General features: G+C 37.0%; 1 protein-coding gene and 1 long non-coding RNA gene across 8 annotated transcripts in view; one reads left to right on the top strand and one right to left on the bottom strand.

The window, feature by feature from the left end:
- LOC143213172 (tachykinin-like peptides receptor 86C) overlaps positions 1–24,629 on the top strand; it is a 181,162-nt gene that overhangs the window by 89,544 nt on the left and 66,989 nt on the right. The gene's annotated exons all lie outside the window — the stretch shown is intronic.
- Positions 20,587–23,175, bottom strand: LOC143213177 (uncharacterized). Its single transcript, XR_013009896.1, has 3 exons — positions 23,115–23,175; positions 22,907–23,003; positions 20,587–22,392 (listed from the first exon to the last, which is right to left on the bottom strand). It is a non-coding gene; the product is annotated as an uncharacterized LOC143213177 (long non-coding RNA).

Genomic DNA, 24,629 nt, shown 5'->3' with positions numbered 1-24,629 from the left:
TATCCGCGCTCAAAGTTCACTAATTGTGCTGAAGTGTTAGCTAGTCAAATAAGGCAAAAATTTATTTTTCACAATTCGTGAACTTTGAGCGCGGATATCTCGGAAACTATGCGTCCTAACGATAAGACCATTCCATACAAAATTAAAACTAACAAAATGTGCCACAAGATTGATTTGATTCAGTTTTTCGCTATCTCGCATAGTTTCCGAGATATCCGCGCTCAAAGTTCACTAATTGTACTGAAAAGTTAGCTAGTCTAGTAAGATAAAAAACGTGAGGCAAAAATTTCTTCTTCACAATTAGTGAACTTTGAGCTCGGATATCTCGGAAGCTATGCGAGATAGCGAAAAACTGAATTCATTCAATCTTGTGGCACATTTTGTCAGCTTTAATTTTGTATAACATGATATTATCGCTTGGACACATAGTTTCCGAGATATAAGAGGAAAACAGAAAAAGGTGACTTCTACCTGCCCCCTGTAGCCCGCTCACCTCCTAGGAGTAAGGACTTTTAGTATGTTTACCTCCTAACTAGTCCAAACAAGGTCTCGAAGTTAAAAATTGTGTTTCTTCCATTTCCCTCTAGCCCCCCTTATGAGCATTCATTGACTGGACTAACATTCGACGCGGTCGGCGCGGTAGACTCAGTCATAAAAGAATAATGTCTTTACACGACATTTCTTCATGCAGAACACAGCCGTTTGCAAAATAACGCGACTTTGCTGTAATATTATGTTTATTGTGTCCTTCGAAACGGCAAGTATCATTGACACGCAAAAATGCGGAACAATCAAATCTAAAAAATCGAAAAAAAGCTCGCTGTTTCTTAGAACCTGTGGCTAAGCGTTTCCATCTATAATGTTATCAATTCTAATATAAATACAGTACATCCTTGATCTAAAAAAACCTCTCTATCCCTTAGATTCTGTGGTTAAGTATTTCCAACTGATGTTGTCAATTCCAATATAAATGCGGTAAATCCTTGATCTAAGAAAAAAACCTCTCTGTTTAATATAAAATATTTGCAATATTTAAAATATTCATTTTCAATATTTAAAATATTTATTTGCAATATTCGCAATATTTATTTGCAATATGTATAACATTTTCAATATCTATAATATTTGCAATATGTATAATATTTGCAATGTGTACTATATATATTTGTACTTATTAAAGTATAATATAGGAAATATTTGCAATATTTGTAATATGTATAATATTTGCAATATTTGCAATGTCTAAAATATTTCCAATATTCACAATATTTGCCATATTTACAATTTTTACAACATTTGCAATATCTGCTATATTTACAATATTTGCCATAAATGCAATATTTGCAACCTTTGCAATATTAGGATCTTAAATCCTGTGATTAAACGTTTCGAACTAATGTTAACAATTAAAATTTCATTATAAATACAGTAAATCCTTGATGGAAGAAAACCAGGCTTGTGCGAGAACCCGAAATCTCGGGTTCGGGTCGGGTCGGGAATTTTCGGGCGAGAACTGTCGGGCTCCCGAACGTATGATACGCTTCGGGTTCTCGAAAGTATCCGGCTACCTATGTCCTTTTCGGGTTCCCGAAAGTATCCTGCTTCCTCTGTCTGTTCGGGACCCCGAAGCTATCCGACTACATCATACGAACGTATCGAGATTATCAACAAAAAGAGACGGTAGATTGATTGATTGTATATCGATATCGATGTAGATATTATGTAGGTAGTTAGGTTAGAATGGTTAGATCGTTTCGACGTGTCAAAGTCAAAGACGCTGTACCGCGCGCCGCGCCGTCTACCGTCTCTTTTTGTTGATAATCTCGATACGTTCGTATGATGTAGTCGGATAGCTTCGGGGTCCCGAACAGACAGAGGAAGCAGGATTCTTTCGGGAACCCGAAAAGGACATAGGTAGCCGGATACTTTCGAGAACCCGAAGCGTATCATACGTTCGGGAGCCCGACAGTTCTCGCCCGAAAATTCCCGACCCGACCCGAGCGTCGGGTTTCCCGAGATTTCGGGTTCTCGCACAATCCTGAAGAAAACGCCTCAGATCCGTGCTGTTTCTTAGATCCTGTGGTTCTACGTTCTATTTCCGTTCCCTGCTTGCTTAGGTCAACGCTTTACTGTAATTGCTTAGATCTCTTCTCTAAATATGTATATTGAAATTTTAATGGTTAACATTAGTTGGAAACGCTTAACCACAGGATTTAAGATCCTAATATTGCAAAGGTTGCAGATATTGCATATATGACAAATATTGTAAATATAGCAGATATTGCAAATGTTGTAAAAATTGTAAATGTGGCAAATATTGTGAATATTGAAAATATTTTAGACATTACAAATATTATACATATTACAAATATTGCAAATATTTCAGATATTATACTTATTACAAATATATTGAACCGAATGACATAATGCATCTCGAACTTCAAGATAATTCATTATAAACCGACCTAGCTTTTTTGATGTTGCATTTATTTAAAACTTAGTCATACCTCAATCTGATTTTAAAATCGAATAAATAGATGTGTTAAATAGATTAAATAAATAGATCTGTGTGTTTTCGATATTGATATTTTTATTCTTCACAAGAATGTGTTAACCTACTTAATGCATATCCATTCTAAATACACAGCTTAGAATCCAGAATATTAATGTATTTACTTTATGTACCGACAAATATTTCATTATTATTTCTAAAGTGCATACCAATGTATGCTATATAAACCAAACATGGTTTAAGGCATCAGTAAATAAATAAATAAATAAATAAATAAATAATGTTAATTTCCAATATTTTCGTGACCGACTTGACATCGGAAAATATTGATGCGAAGAAAATTTGAATAAGTCCCACGAGGGATGTTCCAGAATGTCTTCATTATATCGACTGCTCGGTAAACGTTAATTTATTCTGTGGCGTTCGATGGAAGAGGTAATCGACGTATAAGCTTTGAGGAGTGTGTTACCATGTTAATTCCGAAGGAGGAATGCGTTAGAGTAGCTATTGCTCCGCATTGCCAAATGAGAAAGTTAGTTTATACCCATCAAAGACCGTGGCCACGATTGCTTACGGTTCGGAAGTTCCTAGGAACATTACCGAGGCGGGGTCTTAGCTGTTGCGACGTTGAAACGAACACGAAGAACACCACCTAGGGTAAATTTACAATACCTATTACTGCGGGTGTATGTTCTCTAATTTGCATAAGAAAATAATTCATTTACTCTCTGGTACATCACGTGAAGAATATTGGCCTGCAAAATAATTTCCTTATGGGAGTTCACTCCAAAAGTTCAGGATAAAAAGCCCAAGTTCAAGTTGAAAAGTCCAAGTTCAGTTCAAAAGTTTAATTTCGAAAGTTCCAGTTCAAGTCGAAAAGTTTAATTTCGAATATTCTAGTTGAAAAGTTCAAGTCGAAAAGTTTAATTTCCAATGTTCTAGTTGAAAAGTTCAAGTTCAGTTCTGTTCGAGATTGGCGCGCTCGAGCGCCATGTTGCCTCAACAGCAAGGCGCGATCACGCCGACTGATCGATCGCGATCGCGTCAAATGATCGACCACTCAGCGGCGTCGAATTCACCACAGCTCCCAATCACACGCATGATTGGTCGAGACTCGCGTTCAACTCTTCTGGAATGTTCTCGAAACGCAACCGGAACCTCCGGTGCACGACTAACGGACCAGAAGGATTGAACCAATGAGAGAGAGGAAAAGTCAGTCTTCTATCTTCTTTTCCAAGAAACGCACGTGTTCTCAACCAATTCATTTTGTTCCTTTCTTTCGGTGATTTATTGTGACTTGTTACACTTTCTTGTTTCGACAAGCATTGTATTACAAACGAAGTGACGATTATTAAAGTGCAAGTTTATGTTAGATTCAACTTATTTACGCATACAGTCCACACAAACTCCTTCATTCAAATCCAGTCATTACTCTGCCATATCGCCCATCTCACTCTCTCGCAGCACACATTAAGATTCCATTCCAGTCATACTCATACTGAACTTCTCACGCAATTCTCTCGATCAAGAGCGAACTGTCACAATTTCAAAAGATCAGTTTCACAAGAAATTTTGAAGTTGTATAGTTGTAAAATTGTGAAATTCTAAAGTTGAAAATTGTAAAATTGTAAATTTAGAAAGTTGTAAAATTGTGAAATGGTAAAATTGAAAAATTTTAAAGTTGCAAAGTAGAAAATTGTAAAACTGTAAAATTGTAAAATTCTAAAGTTGTGAAGTTGAAAATTGTAAAAATGCAAAATTTAACAATATTTGGTTATTTTAGATCTACCAAGGCTGTTTTGGATCTATAATGGACCATAATTAACGTTTGTAAGTGAAAATCGATAGAACGCGCGTGAATTTTACATTTTTACAATTATACAGGGTGTCCCAAAATTCGGGAAGTTCACCAAGAAAAAACATACTGTGCAAAGTTTCAACCCTGTGTCTCGATCCGGAGGGTAGTTATGGGGTAAAATCGAAAAATCACTTTTTGGCATATTTTCCCTAGTTAATGATGTTTAGAAATTCTAAAAAAAATCTGACACGTGTGAAGAACCCAAATACATACTTTGCAATTGGTTTCAGATTTCTAAAATGAAAATCCTGCTTGTAGGAAATCAAAAACCTAGGCCAAAAACTGATTTTTCAATTTTACCCCATAACTACCCTCCGGATCACGATACAGGGTTGAAACTTTGCACAGTATGTTTTTTCTTAGTGTCATATCGAATGGCCCATCGTCGATATAATTCGGTTCAAGGGCATTGTTTTATTAAAAAATTTTTAAATTTTCGTTACGAGTAAGTAGTCTTCATCGCTTTATAACTTGATTTCGGACTGTACTACACATATAAAAAGTGCGTATATGTTTAATTATAAAACATATAAACATATAAAACATAAAGATTATAAGATCATGTAACAGACCTGTACGATGCAGGCCTGTCACTATGAGACACGCGCCGAACATAACCGAGCGACGCCGAAGATCCGTATACGACGCGCTACGATGCACGATCCCGCGCTCCAAGCCATATTCGGCGGGAAACGGACGCCGAGGTTCCGCCATCTTGAGGAAGGCGGAAACTCGACGTCACACATCCGTTTCCTTCACACCATTCCCCCACCACCAACCTTCGCCTATAAAAGGCGATGCAAACGAGGCACGGGCCTCTTTTCCAGCCTGGGCAGCATCCTGGGCACATCCCAAGTATTGGTACGTATTACTGGTACTTTCCTATTTTCCCACGCTCTCGACGTCGAGTTGTCCGCAGCATCGGCCTCCTCGACATCGGCGTTTCCTACCGGCGTGGCAGCAAACACGCCAAACAGAGAGGGCAGCCTCCTTCTCTGCCGTTTGGGCAGCATCCCGAACACACTTCTCGGGCAGCATCCCGAGAACTCCGACAGCTACCGGAGACGATTAAATGAAGAGGCAGCATCCTCTTCATTTACCGTAGAACCGCCACGGGGAATTTCCCAACTCGTGGCCGGGTTTCTTGACCGTTCCTTCTGAACCCAGTCGCCGGTATCAATCACCAGGTCCACGTGTACGCGTCGCGCCGCGATAAACGTTTACACCAGAATCACCAGTAGAAGCACGGATCGGTAACACGGTTCGCTAGTCCCATGAGTCCGCAAACGTACGTGCAGTGAGCCCGAAGATACGTAAACCCGTTGTCGTTATTTCACGCCCCGCGCACTTCGTCCATTTTCAGCTTCCGTCGATTCTCTCGCCGACTCACGACCCTGGCGCGACGAGCTATTACAGCACGAGAGGGTACGACGCCGCGACGACATCTCCGTCGGAAGCAGAACCGTTACAATCATAATAAAAGATTGATGACTCGTAAAACTGTTTGACTTTGCTGAAAAGTCTCTACTAGCTTATAATAATAGCAAGTTAAGCTCGTTTAAACATTTTAAAAAAAAAGATAAAAACATTTTTACTATGACTTTGGCTTAGGGTGCCATTCATTGTACAGTTAACCCTATTAAACGTGTAGGTATTGTATGATCATAGGGAACGGAAATATTCTAGGTCAGAAGAAATGTTTCACTGTCGAGTTAAAATTTATATAATTTCACGATATTGTTCAATTGTGAAATAGGTAATATCCTAAAGTTGTTACGTTGTAAAATTCTAAAGTTGTAAAAAAGTTGTACAATTCTAAAGTTGTAAAATTGTACTAATTTTAAATTTTGAATATGTGAAATTCTAAAGTTGCAAAGTTGTTAAATTGTACACTTTTTATATTTTAAAATTCTAAAGTAGTAAAGTAGTAAAAAAATTGTAACATTGTACAAATTTTAAATGTTTAAATTGTAAAATTCTAAAGTTGTTAAATTGTACAGTTTTTATATTTTTTGAAATTTTTAGATTCTAAAGTTGTAAATTCGTGAAATTGTAAAATAGTAATGTTGTAAAATTCTGAAGTTGTAAAGTTGTAAAGTTGTTAAATTGTAATTTTGTAAAATTGTAAAATTCTAATGTTGTAAAGTTGAAAATTGTAAAACTGTGTAAAATTGCAAAATTGTGCAATTTTTGTTTGTTTTGGATCTACAAAGGCTGTTTCCATTAAGAATAGAATTTCATTTGATTCCACTTTCTTAAAATCTGTCTACAAAAATGGTATACATGAAGGAAATATTTAGTTTGCTACATTTAGGCGGACCACCCTGTATATTGTTCTGAATACAGGTTTAGTAAAGTTAGAAGCACGCCCTTGAAGAAAACCATTGGAACTAGAGCACAGTATGGAAATGACAAGTAATCAGAATCCTGCCTGCTACACAGAACCCAGTGTGCTTCTTGGATGTATTGTTCTTGCATTTCGTTTTATAGAAACGTGTGTGCCGGACGTTCATTGTTAGTGATAAATGGATATCTATTAAAAGAACTATTATTTGGACCTTATTCTCCCACTTATCCAATTACATTGTTGTCAAAATTAATTGCATACCGTTAGAAAATCACTTGTACATGATAATCATCGAAATAATTCATAGAATGATCAGACTGCGAATCTTTATGCAAAATAAAAATATAATATTATATATTGATTACAAGAAACAAGAGGTACGTGGCATTGTCTTCCCTTCTTTAGTAATTTTGATCAGTTGTAAATAATATGGCCATGTTCTTAAATTTTTGAATTTATTATAATGCATAAGAATGAATAAATAGTGTTTAACAAATGATGCATCGAGCTATATTCATTTCTAAGCAATTACAGTAAAGCCTTGATCTAAGAAAACGGAAACCGTTGGATCTACGGAGAATAAAGAACCACAAATATACATAGAACGTAGAACCACAGGATCTAAGATACAGCACGGAACCGAGGCTTTTTCTTAAATCGAGGATTTACTGTATTCGTATTGAAATTTGAATTGTTAATATTAGTTGGAAACGCTTAATCACAAGATCTAAGAAACAGCGAGGTTTTATCTTAGATCAAGGATTTACTGTATTTATTATACATACAGGGTGGTCCATGCAACTTGCACACCTATAATAACAATAACGCTCGCTCCGTCGCGTCGCACGCTCGCCGAAATTCCCTTTCCCCCTTTCCTACGCGCGCGCACACACACACACACACACACACACCCCTTCCCTAACCTCCTGGACCCCTTCTTCCGGTCGATCCTCAACCCCTCCTATCTTATCTTTTCAGTCATTCATACTTTTCATAGTTTTCACGCACTTCTTCCACTCATTTCCTCAGCCACTCTTCCCCTTCCCCCTCGACCCCTAACACTTCCCCAACCTTCCCTTGCCATTCTCTCACTTCAACCCCTCCCATACACACCTCCCATACGTGTTCCCACGTTTCCATCTCCCACCCACATACCCTACACATTTTCTTATCATCCTCCATCCAATACTTCCCCCCTCTCATCCCATAACCCATCCTATACCCTTTGCCACCTGCTGTCCCCCCATCCTTTCCTCAAATATACTGGCACCCCGTCTCCCTTCACTACCCCGTACCATTTGTTGTACCATGCCTTTCCTATCCTTTCCCATCTCTCGACCCTCTGCCTATCTTTCTCCCTTTTCACGATCTCCCCACTCACAATCTCCCTCCTTTCCTCTATCATTTCTTCCGCCTCCTCTACTGTCCCTCCCCTCCTTTCCCTTCCCCTTACCTCCTCCCATCACAGTCATGCCAACCCCCCCTTTGCCATCCCTCAATTTCTTTTCGAAACCCCATACCCTTAACCCCGCTCTCCTCCTTAACAACTCCCTCTGCATCTCTTCCCTAACCATGTACCCCAGCGTACACCTCTCTACCCCTAGCACCCATCTCAGATACCTCTCCTGCATTCTTTCCAGCCCTTCCTTCTCCTTCCTTCCCCATATTTCTACCCCGTAGCTGATCACCGACCACAACAGCTTGTCAAACACAGCCATATCCTCCTTCCCCAGTCGTTCCCAAACCTTCTCTTCCCAATCCCCCACACCTGCCCCATTACCGCCGCCCCCTTCCTAATCCTGTCCTCCACGTGTTTCTTCTGTCCCCCATCTCTCGTAATTACATACCCTAGGTATTTATACTCGCTCACTTCCTCCAGCACCTTTCCTTTCCATCTCCAAATCATCTTTTTCCACCTACGTCCCCCCCTCCTACACCTCATAACCTTTGATTTATCTACATTCAGCTGCAATTTTCTCTCTTCCAGATACCTTTCCAACCCCCTAATCATTCCCCTCATTCCCTCCTCCTCCGCTATCATTGCCACATCGTCCGCGTATGCCCCAGGGTGGATACCTTCCTGCCCCCTAATTTTATTCCTCCCCAGCCACCCTTCTTCAGCACGTCGTCCATGTCCGCCAACAGCAACGTGAACAACAACGGGCTTAACGGACACCGATGTCTGACCCCCCTTGCCGTCCAAAAACTTTCCCCTTTCTCTTCCCCCCCCCTTTATCTTCCTTATAATTACGCACAAACACCAAGGGTAACTTCAATACTGAATTACGGATATGATAGGAGATTGCGGATCATGATAGACGTTGTCGTGTTTATAAACATTGTCACGTAAACATCCCGCTGTCCTGCGGAAATCTGTGACAAGGTTGAATTTCTAACTTGATATTACGTCAAGCAAATTTTCAGGAAATAAAGAGCAATTACTAGGTTTAGGGTTAATGAATGTCAATACTCTTTTTACTCAGAATTCGACATTCTTCCATATTTTGGTATCAAAAATATAGTATTCCATTTCAAAAAACAGAGTCGACCTTCGAATCTCCGAAACGCTTCCAACTGTAAAAAGATAAATGCACTACATAATGTACCCCTTCAGACCATGCAACTTTTGTATACAAAACTTTTTCATGCAATGCATACTTTGGAAATTATTATAGGTGTGCAAGTTGCGTGAGCCACCCTGTATATTGGAATTGATAACATTAGTCGGAAACGCTTAATCACAGAATCTGAGATCCTAATATTGCAAATATTGCACATACTGCAAATATTGTAAATATTGCAAAAATCGTTAACATTGTTAATATTGCAAATATTGTAAATATTGCAAATATTGTAAATATTGCAAATATTGTTAATATTGCAAATAAATATTGTGAAATCATGCAAATAAATATTGTAACCTTGAAAATGAATATTGTAAATATTGCAAATAAATCTTGTTAATATTGCAAATACAGGGCGAGTTCGAAGAAAAAGAACACCTAAATATGTCCGTTACTTTTCATACAAAAAATCTTCTTAGGACAAAGTTACACTGTTTGAAGGGCCACAAGTAACGGTGTAAGGTAAAAAAATTTTCAAGCTCATTTTTTATTAGATTTCAAGGTCATCGATATTTTTTTAATGGAATGAGGTATCATTGGTAATTATTTGCATTCAGGGCTTCCTCACCGATTTTGATGTAAATACGTTGTCATAGTCATAATTCTGAACAACTTTTTCCTGTACATATTACCGCCGCTCGATTTTAGATTTCGAGATATTTGCGAAAAGCTATCGCTAATACTGTATTGAATTTTCCGTATTCCTGCACGCTCTGCGGCAACGTGAGCCTGTCCCGGCCAGTGATGGTAGGTAAGGCGCTTTTTTCGCGCATGCGCGAGTTTCGTCAGGACCGTATCTACGTCCGAAGTTTGTGGGGAACTGTGGCGGCCGCGGCGGCGCCCTACGCCGCGCCGCGCCGCGCCGCACCGCTGTCACACAGTGGGCCGGAAAACGGGAATAAAATATTGCAGCGTTATTTATGGGCTTAGGGTCATAAAAAAGTAGGTCGTTGGATTCGTCTTAACGCCAGCTATAACATTATGAAATTATGCGAAATTAGCGAGGTGGCCAAGGCACCCGATCTTCGTACATGACTGAGGCCGTATGAGGATAGAATAGTCGCGCATGCGCGAAAAAAGCGCCTTACCTACCATCACCGGTCCCGGCGTGCCGTTTGTTTACATTTTGCTTGTAAACATGCTGAGGAGATGAGAGAAAAAACAGGGTCTCACTCTGACCATACATATATAGGGTGAGCTTTCAGTTTTGAAAGACCACTCCTACATTTTCGTATACTCTCCGCCCCCTACCGCCTAACCCTAACTAATTCTGATCGCATAATCTTTTCATTCTATATAGCCGTCATACAGAATTTGAACCAGTAATGGAAAAATCATGAGATCAGAATTAGTTAGTGTTAGGCGGTGGGGCGGAGAGGGCCGGCTGACGGCCGGCCCGACCACGCATACAAAAATGTAGGAGTAGTCTTTCAAAACTGAAAGCTTACCCTATACATACTATATGTATCGTCAGAGTGAGACCCTGTTTTTTCTCTCATCTCCGCAGCCTGTTTACAAGCAAAATGTAAACAAACGCCGCGCCGCGGCGCACAGTGGTCTAAACGGGCGATTTAGCTGGACAAAACCCAAAAAATGGAAATCCAGCAGGAAAATTTCCCGCTTCGGTAAATGAGAGGTAAGGTACCAGGTATGATGAACCACTGCTGGTTTTTCCCTTTTTATCACCCCATAATAAAATATACCCCCACGAACAACTCATTTTTCAACTTCGTATTTCTTCATCGTCGTTCGACACCTCACTATTCATTAGTATATCTCGTTGTGAACATCTAGTAGTGGAAATATTTGTGGAATTTTTCATGCTATGATGGATACCAGCATGAACCAAAAGGACAAAACTCAAATAAAACTTAAATATATTGTTTATTTGCTTAAAAATGAAAGTATACTTCAAACGTATATAGCATTCAAACTTTGACAGTCTCGCAAAAAAAACCTTTAAAAACCTTTAGGATGGAACATGTTGGAATATCTTTATAGAAGTCTAGAGTGTCCGAAAAAATCAATTTTATTAGCACGAACTTGCACCTTTGAATTTGAGACAGTTTTTAGTAATTCAATGTCGATATATTTCGAATCATCTCTATGATTCTCTTCTACGTAAGCCACAAATGACAAAAAGATATCAAAACATGATTGGAGTAAAAGTGATATCGTATTTTTGGACCCCTAAAATTTATGCAAACAATTTTGAAAATGTATAATTTTTTTTAATTTTTAAAATGATTTTTTTTAGAAAATTTTTATAGAGATTTGTGGGCCTAAAATTACGATATAACATTTATTTCAATCTGTTTTTGCTATCTTTTGTCGTTTGTTTATTTCATAATAGAATGATGCAAAAGTAGTTCTGTCAGCTTTTCGACGCAAATGCCCAATTGTCACCACGATGATGTATTGAACATTTCGGATAATCTGGCAAGAAAATGTTTCCAACAAAAGTTAATCGATACTCAGTCATCTATAAATCCCAATAAAAACATTTCACAAAATTTTTTTTTTAATAAAAAAATATGTTTATGTTCATTTTTTAAACGCCACTAAGTATTTTTTATTACATATTGTTGTAGCTGATGTCGAGACGAATCCAATGACCTACTTAACTACGGCTTTAAGTCTTAAAATAATGTTAGAATAATTTTGTCCAGCTAAATCGCCCGTTTAGACCACTGTGCGTCGGGACAGGCTTACGTTGCCGCAGAGCGTGCAGGAATACGGAAAATTCAATACAGTATTAGCGATAGTTTTTTGCAAATGTCTCGAAAACCAAAATTGAGCGGCGGTAACATGTATAGGAAAAAGTTGTTCAAAATGTAGAAATCTATAACATATTTAAATTTCATCAAAATCGATGAGGAAGCCCTTAATGTAATTAATTACCGTGTCTTTTAATACATCAATCGATGCAGCTGGACATTCGTTATAAAAAAGTACTAACCTAGGTATGTCGAAAAATTAATAGTTCAGGAGATATTTCAATTTAAATTACTCTAAAATACCATTACTGTCGTACTTACTTGTGTAACGTTTTAGTACGACAGTAATGGTGTTTTAGAGTTATTTAAATCGAAATATCTCGTGAACTACTAACTTTCGACATCCATAGGTTAGTACTTTTTTATAACGAATGTCCAGCTGCATCGACTGATGTATTAAAAAATACCTCATTCCATTAAAAAAAATTTCGACGACCTTGAAATCTTGTAAAAAAAAATGATCTTGAAAATTTTTTCCCTTACACCGTTACATGTGGCCTTTCCAACAGTATAACTTTGAAACAGGTGTGTTTCGTCGTCGTTCGGTTTCCTCGCGTCCGTGCTCCTTGGTGCTGAATGGCTCGCCGATCCAGGGTCCTAAACGACGAAAGGGATAGACGGCGCGAGGAACGGGATCGGTGCGGGTGAAATAATTGACGAGTCGGTTGCGGGCAAATAAATTATGCTCGCTGCCTTTCGGACGCGTAAGATACGATGCCTCAGGATACGGTGCCTCAGGATACGGTGCCTCAGGATACAGTGCGCGATGGTAATGCTACGGTGCCCGTGAATTTAGAACGTGTGACCGTGAGAATGCTACCTGAACCTGTAAGCGGCGTAGGACGCAGGCAGGATGGACAGGAGTAGAGTTAGATCACGACTGCCGTCGTGATCTCCCTACCTAGGCCGGGTTGTCGTGGTCCTTCGATGTCCGTGACGCACGGGTGATCGAAGTACCTCCGGACAGTGATTCCAAAACGTCCAAAACAGTAACGTATATCTATGATGAGGCGACCAGGCGACGATGTAGCAGAGCCCTGAGGTACTCTGTAATTTTTGATTTGTGACAGTGTACTGGTAGGTTTTGGCAGTTTCCTTTACCCTAGCAACAAATGTTGGTATTCTATAATTGTGTCTGCCAAATAAAATATTTTATTGTTTATTATTTATCTTGCATAATTATTTCAGCACTCCTTCCCTTCCCCATCCTCAAAATACAATAGAATAAGTCTGAATTAGATTATTATATAAATATATATCATATTTTAATATTTTATATGTATACATATATGGTTATATGTATATACAAATACACTTGTCATACATTCGTTTTTCAAAATCAGATTATATCAATTTCTTAACGTTCTGTGTGGGGCGCTCAAGGTGCCACATTTCCTCCAGAAGCACACTTTACTGAGGCTGAAAACGCCGCGCATGCACGAAAAAACGTATCCCGTCTGGAATCACAGCCTCCGGACAGTCGTTCAGGGAGTTCGGTCAAGGTGACGCACCTTGTCTTGCTCGACTGGCCTCGTGGGCGACTCGCATCACGAGGGTGACTTTCTAGGCGGTTCTTAGGCGACGTCGAAGGGTGACGCACCACTTCTTGTTCGTCGGCTCTCGGAGGCGACGCGCCTAGCGAAAGTGACCGGTGACGCACCGGGTGTTCGAGGTGGAGCACGGCTCGCACCAGCGGAAGTACAGGATAACTAGACAGGAGGTTCTCCGACGAAGTCAAAGGGTGACGCACCACTTCTTGTTCGTCGACTCTCGGAGGCGACGCACCTAGCGAAAGAGACCGGTGACGCACCGGTTGTTTCGAGGTAGAGCACGGCTCGTACCAGCGGAACCAGGATGCCGATAACGGCGGAGACGTGGACAACGGTTACAGGTAGTATACTCAGAGCACTGGAATATCGCACGAGGTGATTCCCGGATGGCTACTGGTAGACTCAGGTGATTCTAGTCTGTTCGTGACGGCTTTTATAGGGATGGTTTGGTGGTAAGGGACGGTGGTGCGGTGCGGTATTTTGATGGTGACGTATACCTTCTTCTGAACGTTTTGGGAATTTGATTTTGGATTCCGTTGGGCTCCGGGTCTAGGTACGGGGAGCGTGCGGTACAGGCGGTGTTGTGTTGACAGGAGGCCGGCGGTACGTTACTAGATTCGCGTCGTCGTGTCGTGTATAACCGGTGGAGGTGTGACAGGGGTTTGTTCGTAACAGGCCTACGTTATGTAGGTCTGTTACAACTTTGTCCCAAGAAGTTTTTTTGTACAACGAAAAGAAACGGAGATATTTAGGTGTTCTGTTTCTTTGGACTCACCCTGTATTGTTTGCATATATTGCAAATATTGTACACATTGCAAATATTATACATATTGCAAATAAATATTGTGAACAAATATTGTGAATAATGTAAATATTGCGAATAAATATTTAAATATTGCAAGTAAATATTGTAAATATTGCAAATAAATATTGTAAAATATTGCAAATAAATATTGTAAACTTCAAAATAAATATTGTAAATACAGTAAATTCTCTATAGATGCGAACGCATGGGGGGGATTTCTTCGCATCTTTCGATCGTGGTCCTACTTTTTTCGAGCTTCAATGCTTCAAAGGCCGAGCCGAACGTAGAGAAGGACAGCGCGTGTAAAGCGAGACCACGCGCGGGCCTTTGAACTGTGCCGGCGACTGCGACTCTCCGAGTCTCTTTCTTTTCTATACGCTGTCCTTTCTTGCGCCCGAAACTTTCATCGTCAATTAAACCACTAAATTCTGTTTAAATTATATCGTGTTTGGTATCATTTTAATAAGAAAAATGTCAGAAATAAGGTAGTGAAAGTCCCATAACAGAATCATGGAAAATGAAGAAGATAGACTGTTGGTGTAACGTTATGATGACTCACGGACGTTTAAACTGTGCCGACGATGCGACTCTCCGCGTCGCGCTAGTAGTGGTTCACACCGATATACCGAGCCGAGATCAGTGTATTAAGTTGGAAGTAGGAGTGCGCGGGTTCCCGAAATTTACGGGAACCCGACAGTCGAGTCGAGCCGGAGAAAGTCGAGCGAGCTCGAGCGAGTACTCGAGACATCTGAATGTTCGAGTAGCTTGATCGCATCGAGTAGCTTGATCGCATCGGGTAGCTTGATCGCATCGGGTAGCTTGATCGCATCGGGTAGCTTGATCGCGTCGGATGCTTGATCGTCACGGATAGCCGGAGACATTCGGATTACATTATTACATAGATTAGCCAAACTCGGACGCGATCTTTTTATACTCGTGATTAAACATACGATTCGTAATTCGCACTAATGAGGTCCTAAATTATGTACTCGGTTTTATAAGACGAAATATACAATATATACATATATATATATATTTCGGTTGTGGATTTCGGTTTCGGCTATGGTTCTGATGATTTCGATGATTTTTTATAATGTTATACAAATCAACATTTTGAACAAATAATTACAAAAATTTGTATTATTATGTATTATTAAACTATTATCTATTATTATTCTTTATTTGAACAATTTTTTAAATAAGTAATCTTTTGTAATATTTACAATTTTATTTATATACTCATTATTTAAATACGTATTTATTATTTAAACAATTATTTAAATAAATGTTTATGCTGCAAAATATAATGTATACAAATCCGTTTGTATACTTATTATTTATATAGCTATTTATTATTATTTATTTAAACAATTTTTAAATAAATAAATTTTTATAATGTATAGAAACTTGTTTATTTTACATTATTTGAATTATTGTTTCAATAAGAATTTATTGTCAAAACGATTATTTAAATAAATAAATATCTGTAATATATATATATTTATATAGGGGGAGTTCCCCTAGCCCCGGACAGCACCTAGTATCGGACATTAGCTGTATCTCAATAATCTGAAATGCAACAAAGTCGTTTTAACCGTCAAAACAAAGGAAAGGCTAAAACAAACGACGTGCGGAAATTGCACGTTTCTGTCGCGTGAACAAAGCCATTAAAATCATTCGACTATTAGCGTTCTTGTAAAAATATTATAAAAGATTACTTATTTAAAAATATTATAAAAGATTACTTATTTAAAAATATTATAAAAGATTACTTATTTAAAAATATTATAAAAGATTACTTATTTAAAAATATTATAAAAGATTACTTATTTAAAAATATTATAAAAGATTACTTATTTAAAAAATTGTTCAAATAAAGAATAATAATAGATAATACTTTAATAATACATAATAATACAAATTTTTGTAATTATTTGTTCAAAATGTTGATTTGTATAACATTATAAAAAATCATCGAAATCATCAGAATCATAGCCGAAACCGAAATCAAATTTAATCACGAGTATAAAAAGATCGCGTCCGAGTTTGGCTAATCTATGTAATAATGTAATCCGAATGTCTCCGGCTATCCGTGACGATCAAGCATCCGACGCGATCAAGCTACCCGATGCGATCAAGCTACCCGATGCGATCAAGCTACCCGATGCGATCAAGCTACTCGATGCGATCAAGCTACTCGAACATTCAGATGTCTCGAGTACTCGCTCGAGCTCGCTCGACTTTCTCCGGCTCGACCCGAACCCGTATATGCGGGAACCCGCGCACCCCTAGTTGGAAGGGATATTTTTTTCGCATCTATCGTGAAAAGATTTTCGCGTCTATCGAAAATTTACTGTATTGCAAATAAATTTTGTTAATATTGCAAATAAATATTTTAAATATTGCTCTTTGCGAACGTTCCGATAAATTTCATGTAGATTAAAATTTTTGGTACACCATATTTTTGAATCAAATGTCGCTCGACATGTATATAGGTGTATGTTTTTTTGACAGTATTTGACTATCTTTTACATTTGATAAACGAAGCTTTCAACGATACGCGCGTCTCTGTACCATTAAAATTAATATATCTTCCAAAGCATCGGTTTTTTTTAAACAGATAAGGCAATGCTGTAAATATTGACTTTTATACATACTGTACGCGTTTTATAAAAATTATAATTACTTTTCTTTTCCTTCGAAGCTAATTAAATTCCCATTGAATACAAAATAATTTCCACATTTTTTAAATAACGCACCACTCTAAACTAAACTAAAAGACGGATTCTTTCTTATTAATAATTGATGCAATAAAGCTAATAAAGATGAAAAATTTCATGTCACAAGAATATTGAGACACTTTATTGGTTGAAGTTGTAAAATAAAATAATTACTTAATACTTTGTTGGGTATCCTTCATTTTTTATACTAATTTCTTGTAAATAACCCATGCTAATTTTACGCCATTCATCTATCCTGTTTTACAATTCTTCTCAATTACGTATTGACATTTTACTCTCAATGGGAATTATGTCAGGGGATGGAGGAGGGGGCTGCAATACTGTTTTTCAGGATCTTTAAAGTTCCTTTAAAGTGAATTTATAGGGAAAGTATGCGGTAAAAAGTTTGGCAACTGTCGACACTCGGACACCCAGCCATAGATACTATAATGAAATTCCAGCGTTAACGAATGAATCCCACAGCGGTGTAATTAAACAGGGGCCAAGAATAATAGACATTTACGTCGAATGGTCCTTTTTTCGTAAATCAGTAGAATAGTAGAAATTCAACTTATACATTATGTTGATGCTTCGTTTGACAAAAATTACTACTTTAGGATAATGTAGTTGTGTATGGTGGACCTTATATCTACATACATTATCTACCCATGACAATAAAAACTTTTCGAATTTTGTCCAGGACAGCCTCAGCATTGCAACACCATCAAAAATTTTTTCTTTGGCACTATATTTTCGTCGAACTATACAACTTTTATTTCACACAGTTTTTCATATTTTTATTAATAACAAAGATATTTTCAGTATTTACAAAGATAGTTACACTGTTTGCAATATTTACAATGTGTACAATATTTGCATTATTTGCAGTGTGTACAATTCTTGCAATTTTTGCAATGTGCACAATATTTGCAATATTTGTAATGTGTTCAATATTTGCAATATTTGTAAAGTGTTCAATATTTGCAATATTTGCAATGTGTACAAATATTTGCAATGTTTACAAAATATTATATGTACAACAAATTGTGATGAGATAAAAATTGTAACCTCTGAAATAGAACTCACAAGAAACAAGAACAAGTTAATTAAATGTTTTGCTTTGCTCTTTCTCTTTGCCTATCAAATCAGGTTTATTTTGCAAAATAAATGTTCAAATGTACACATTCTCGGACATTGCATTGATGTCACGCGACTGTGCGATCTGAACGATCAACCCAGATACCTGCGCCATTTTGCGCCAATTACTGTAAAAGAGCGTAGCACTCGCTGCATTGATTGCTAATTAAGGAACCATTTCCGATGAAGGAGCTTTTTGCCCAACCATTCAATCTGCCACTTACAAAATAATAATTTTTATTAATTTTAGTGGAAAACGGTAAAATTTTAATTGCTCGTATGCCATCAAAACTAATGAAGCAGGTATTTCGGACGTCACGTATATTTGCACCATGTTTCGAGTTCATCAAAATTCATGACATAGCGATCGGTTAGTGGTCTGTCACAGGCCCAGGGGGAATGCCGCTCTGCATACCGGCCCTACTGATCAGAAACTACTGTTTATTATGTCGATACTTCGCAAGAAAGCAGCTATTGTTTTCTCCCCTAAAACAAATATTAGTACTGTATATTGTATCATATATATTATTCCATTCCATTCGATTCCACATATTTCCACATTTCATCTTATTCTATTCTATTCCCATTTTCTTAAATTCTATTGTATTTTAGTCTATTCCCATTTTATTCTATATTCTATTCTATACTAGAAAGTCCCATTTTATTTTATTCCAGTTTATCTTATTCGAAGCTAATTAAATTCCCATCTTATTCCAATCCCATTTTATTTTATTGCCATTTCCTTTTTATTTAGTTGCCATTCCATATTATTCCATGTTGTTTTATTCCATTTTATTGCATTCTATTTTATTCCTTTTTTCATTTTGTTTTATTCCATTTTATTGCATTCTATTTTATTCCTTTTCCATTTTGTTTTATTCCATCTTATTGCATTCTATTTTATTCCTTTTGCATTTTGTTATATTAACATTCCCTTTTTTTGTTTCCATTCAATTTCATTCCATTTTATTTTGGTCCCATTCCATTATATTTTATTCCATTTTATCCCGTTTTATTTTTGTTCCAATTTATTTATTCGATAATATTCCATTTTATTTTATATTGACCAATCAGATCGCGGCTTCAACGGACAAATTCCGACTCGGCCAATCCCAACGCCTGGCTCAGCGCGAGCCATTATAGCTGCACTGTAATTGGTCCACGTTTTTCGTTGATAACTCAACGAAACAAGTTGTAGACTCGCGTTCTCCTTTCTCGATAATACAAAAATAAGGTTTTTCAGTAGTAAAAAATGCTAGATTAGTGTTCCTGATTTCTCAACATTTTTCATTTCTCGAGAAATGAGAAATAAGACTATATTTCTCGAGAATTCTCTAGAATTTTTAATAAAATATAAAAAAATATTGAAAAATTTATGATATTTAGAATATCGTTGATAATATTTATCGGAAGCACAAAAAACATTAACTCAATGTTTATTCCTGCCTAATACGTACATTAGGGTGGACCTTAGCTATACTTGGAGAAAATTTTTTATCGGGATACAATGCACGCAACTATCCAGTATTGTTCCTTTAGGTGAGAAAAAAATTTGTGCAAAGTTTTAGATCGATTAGATAAAAAGATGACGTGCGCACTTAAATTGAAAATTTTGAAAATTTTGAAATTCACCTTAATTTTTTTAAATTTGATTTGTCTTTTTTTCTGAATAGGAATATGGAATAATAATATGACCTCCTTTAAATAAAAATAACGACGACCTTGAAATTTCGAAATGATTTCCAAAAAATTTTTTTATTTTGGCATTATACATATTTACCTTATTGAATAGTGCAAATTTCTCCACCGACATTTTTTCGTATAATCACAAGTATGTAACAGAGATATTTCAATACCTACATTAAAATGTAGCATATTTTGACTGATGATAGGACATACATACGTATTTGTTCATTTCCGAAAATATGTTATAAAATAAGAGATTCATAAGAATTTTCCTAGATTTAAATTTCTCGAGAAATACTGTAATTTCTCGAGAAATGAGAAATAACCAATTATAAATTCTCGAGAAGGAACACTATGCTAGATAAAAGATCTATCCAGGGCGCCACCGCTTTCAAAAGTCCTATTTTTTCGTTTTCGAGGCGTAATTTGCATTATTCGGCAGCATGTACCTATGAAAATCACTTCATGCGCAGTTGTATGCTACCGAATAATGCAAATTACGCCTCGTAAACGAAAAAATAGGACTTTTGAGGGCGATAAAGCCCTAGATCGCAATCTTTTATCTAGCATTTTTGACTACCGAAGAACCTCATTTTTGTATTATCGAGAAATGAGAACGCAAGTCTACTCCCTTAATAAAGCCACGTAGAACATTTTCGTAAAGGAAGAAGTTACTTCAAATTACCTCTGGAATCACCTCTTCCAACGAAGCACATCATTTTCTTAACACGCTGTAGATATATTTGACACGAATGAATAAGTTATTCTCGGAACCAGATAACCGTGCTACTTCGGGGATTGCCTGTATTTTCTTATCCGGATGGCTTTAAAGCAGCCCCATTTATTTTTCACATACAAACCCTCAAAATTCAATCCGCTTTACATAATACGGAAACTGCGAACGGACGGCAGACGTCGCGTCATTAGGTTGAATTATGTTTCGGAGCTACAATAGTTGTGGTCAATGAGATTGTTCCGACAACGAGATTCCCTTGCGAATCAAGTTAATCCTCACAGATTGCACGGGTTTGGTACTTACGAAGGTTAGTCAAACATTAACTGGACTAACTGGACAGCTGCATAGTTATCCTTAACTATTACACGAGCTTCGGAACGGGAGTTTAAGTAGTCATGTCTTACACTAGTGATGGGCGCAATCGACTAAAAACTATCGATTTAGTCGATAGTAGCTGTTACTATTTTCAGTCGACTAGTTTTACTAAACTATCGACTGAATTTCGCAGTGGTGGGGGTTACTATTTTCAGTCGACTAGTTTTAGTAAAACGACTGAATTTCGCAGTGGTGGGGGTTACTATTTTCAGTCGACTAGTTTTAGTAGAACGACTGAATTTCGCAGTGGTGGGGGTTACTATTTTCAGTCGACTAGTTTTAGTGAAACGACTGAATTTCGCAGTGGTGGGGTTACTATTTTCAGTCGACTGTTTTACTGAACGACTGAATTTCGCAGTGGTAGGGGTTACTATTTTCAGTCGAATGCTTTACTAAATCAGAGGTTACCTCTCTGACTGAATTATCGACTGATTTATGGAGCGGGTAGAGCTATATATCAACTGAATCGATCAGATTCAATCATGACATTTACTATCTCTTTACTATCCTACTATTTATTTCATTAGCGCTATCAAATTAATTAATTCATAATCCTCATTTCATGAACTGAATCCGTCCCTCGGTGTCAAATTGACACAGTAGTAAAAAAAACGATAAAATAACAAGTAGGTGATTAATTATTTTTCGATGTTTTTTTAGTCAAATTGATGAGTTAAAATTTACATCTTAAGTTTTTCGGTTATGTGTTTCTTACAAACAATTCGATATTTCGAGAAAACTGTCAGATTGACACGAGGGACGGAATTCAATTGTTCTACTACTAAATATTAATTATTACAAATATTCTCCGAAAATATGAATGATTTATGCATTTCATTTATGTTAATAAATTATTTATTACATTTAGTACAAAATTGATATATTATTATTATATTTATCCTATCCTATAATATTATGTAATATCGATAACACCAAAAGGATTATTTATTTATTTATTTATTATACAGGTAAAACCCAATATGCATACATAAAATTAAATCAAATAAAAATAAAAAAACAATTGCAGCAACATAGCATCGCTATAGAGAAAATTATACATTAACTTAAAATTAAACATTTCTTTCATGACGCTGGAAAGACTGTTTGAAATAAAAGTGCCTTTGTCTGCTGTCACAGTTTCATTAGCCACAAGTCCCACATCACTTATAGCTGAACACAGGGAGGTATACCGTTGTTGAAACCACTAGAGTATGTTACAGTTGAATTATCAGCAGAAAAATATCCCACAGCATCCAAAATTATTCCTGTAATAAGAGGAATTCAAAATGCCATAAACATCATTATACCAAAAACCATAGCAGGACTACATTTACAAAATAACATTTTAAATAATATTGAGATAAGATTTGACTACATTGAACAAAATAATACTACTCTAATAGCCACACTATTAGGTCCAAGATTCAAAACAGCTGTATTTGAAGTCGATAGGATTGCACAGACAGCGCAGAATATGTTAGAGATGAAATAAGTTCCTTGTGCATAACACGCAATAGTCATGAAACTAATACAAATAGAGCTGCAGCAGAAAATCAAGAATCATCTGAAGAAAACAATGAATTTTAGAATCTTCTTCTAACAAAAGTATCGCAGTTGACAAACTAATCCACACCTATAGAATATGCAACAACCATAATTCGTCAATATGTATATAGATTTACTGTACGCAAATATTAAGAGCTGTGAAGTCGCATTTTGAAATAAACACAATTACACAATGCCACAGCTTTTCAAAATAGCAGAAAAATATGTAAAAACCTCTGTATTCCCAGCAACTTCTGTCCCATCAGAAAGAATATTTTCAAAGGCTGGACAGATTATGTCTGAAAGAAGGAACCGACTTTCAGCAAAAAACCTAGACCAATTAATGTTTTTAAATGTTAACATTTAGTAAATTTGGATGAATTTCAATAGTATAGACCATAATAATTTAAGGTTAGGTTAATTATAATTTTGGAATTTTTACCTTAATTTAATTTTATTACTAATCTCTACTACGACAAATGTAAAATATATAATAACATTAAGGGGGTACTATACCCTCGGATTGTAACTAGAAAATAACTAGAATCTTACTAGATTTTTGGTCGAAACATGGGTTTGCGCGCCTCGATTTTTTGTCGTTATTTGAGCATATTGTGAGCTGGGTGAGGACTCATTCTGTAGAAGAAGGTTAAATACAGGGCGGTCTTCTCATGATTTAACGAGATTATGTTTATATCTAATAATATGAGTGCCCAAAGTAGAGAAAAAATCTAGAAAAATAACCGCAGATTTCAATGTATTTTTCTGTCTCAAAGAGACTTTTTTGACTGATATGACGAGAAGAGCGCCTTGTAATGAACCTTCCTCTATCAAATGAACCTTTGTGCAGCTCAAAATATGCTCGTATAAGGTCAAAAAATCGAGGCGCGTGATTTCATTCACATTAGCATAGATTTCCCCATGAAGACAGAGGTCCTCCCGGATGCAGAGCCAGTCTAGAGCCAATTTTAGTGCAGTTCGTTTAGACGAGATGGCGCCTAGTCAGGAGGACTGTCAATCAGTGCTGTGATATTGTGCAACATTTCACTGCTGCACTGCTGTCAACGTGGAATCATAGCAAAACTGACACAGATGAGTTAGATATTCTCATCGGTGGCACTGATATTAGTGCGAGCTGCCCTGTGTAACGGCATTCGCGACGAGCTGAATAGAATATAGAAATAGGAAGCAACTCCATCTCGTGTTCATTAGGCAGTTGCGTGTTTATCAATGTTACCAAACTTTTTTTTTGCACAGAGGTTTATAACATTGATAAATAGTTATTTTCTAGTTACAAATCGAGAGTATAGTACCCCCTTAAGGGGCTAGTCTACCCTCGATTTGGAACTAGAAAATTACTAGAATCTTACTAGATTTTGGGTCCGAAACATGGGTCTGCGCGGATCGGTTGTTTGTCCTTATTTGAGCTAATTGTGGGCTGGGTGAGGGCTCATTCGAAAGAGGAAGGTTCATCACACACGGGTCTGGTCATGATTTTAACGAGATTATGTTTATATCTAATAATATGAGTGTCCAAAGTAGAGTAAAAATCTAGGAAAAAAACCAGCAGATTTCAATGCATTTTTCTGTCCCCAAAAGACTTTTTGACTTATATTATGACCAGACCCGTGTGTGATGAACCATCCTCTCTAGAATGAGCCCTCAGCCAGCCCAAAATCTGCTCAAATAAGGACAAACAACCGATTCGCGCAGACCCACTTTTTCGATCGAAAATCTAGTAAGATTCTAGTTATTTGCTAGATATTTGCTATTTACTAGAATCTTACTAGATTTTCGATCGAAAAAGTGGGTCTGCGCGAATCGGTTGTTTGTCCTTATTTGAGCAGATTTTGGGCTGGGTGAGGGCTCATTCTAAAGAGGATGGTTCATCACACACGGGTCTGGTCATAATATAAGTCAAAAAGTCTTTTGGGGACAGAAAAATGCATTGAAATCT

Source organism: Lasioglossum baleicum, chromosome 10, assembly GCF_051020765.1.
Source record: "Lasioglossum baleicum chromosome 10, iyLasBale1, whole genome shotgun sequence".
NCBI classification, from domain to species: domain Eukaryota; kingdom Metazoa; phylum Arthropoda; class Insecta; order Hymenoptera; family Halictidae; genus Lasioglossum; species Lasioglossum baleicum.
The sequence above is the reverse complement of the archived record's forward strand: the minus strand, read 5'-3'. Positions and strand labels throughout refer to the sequence as shown.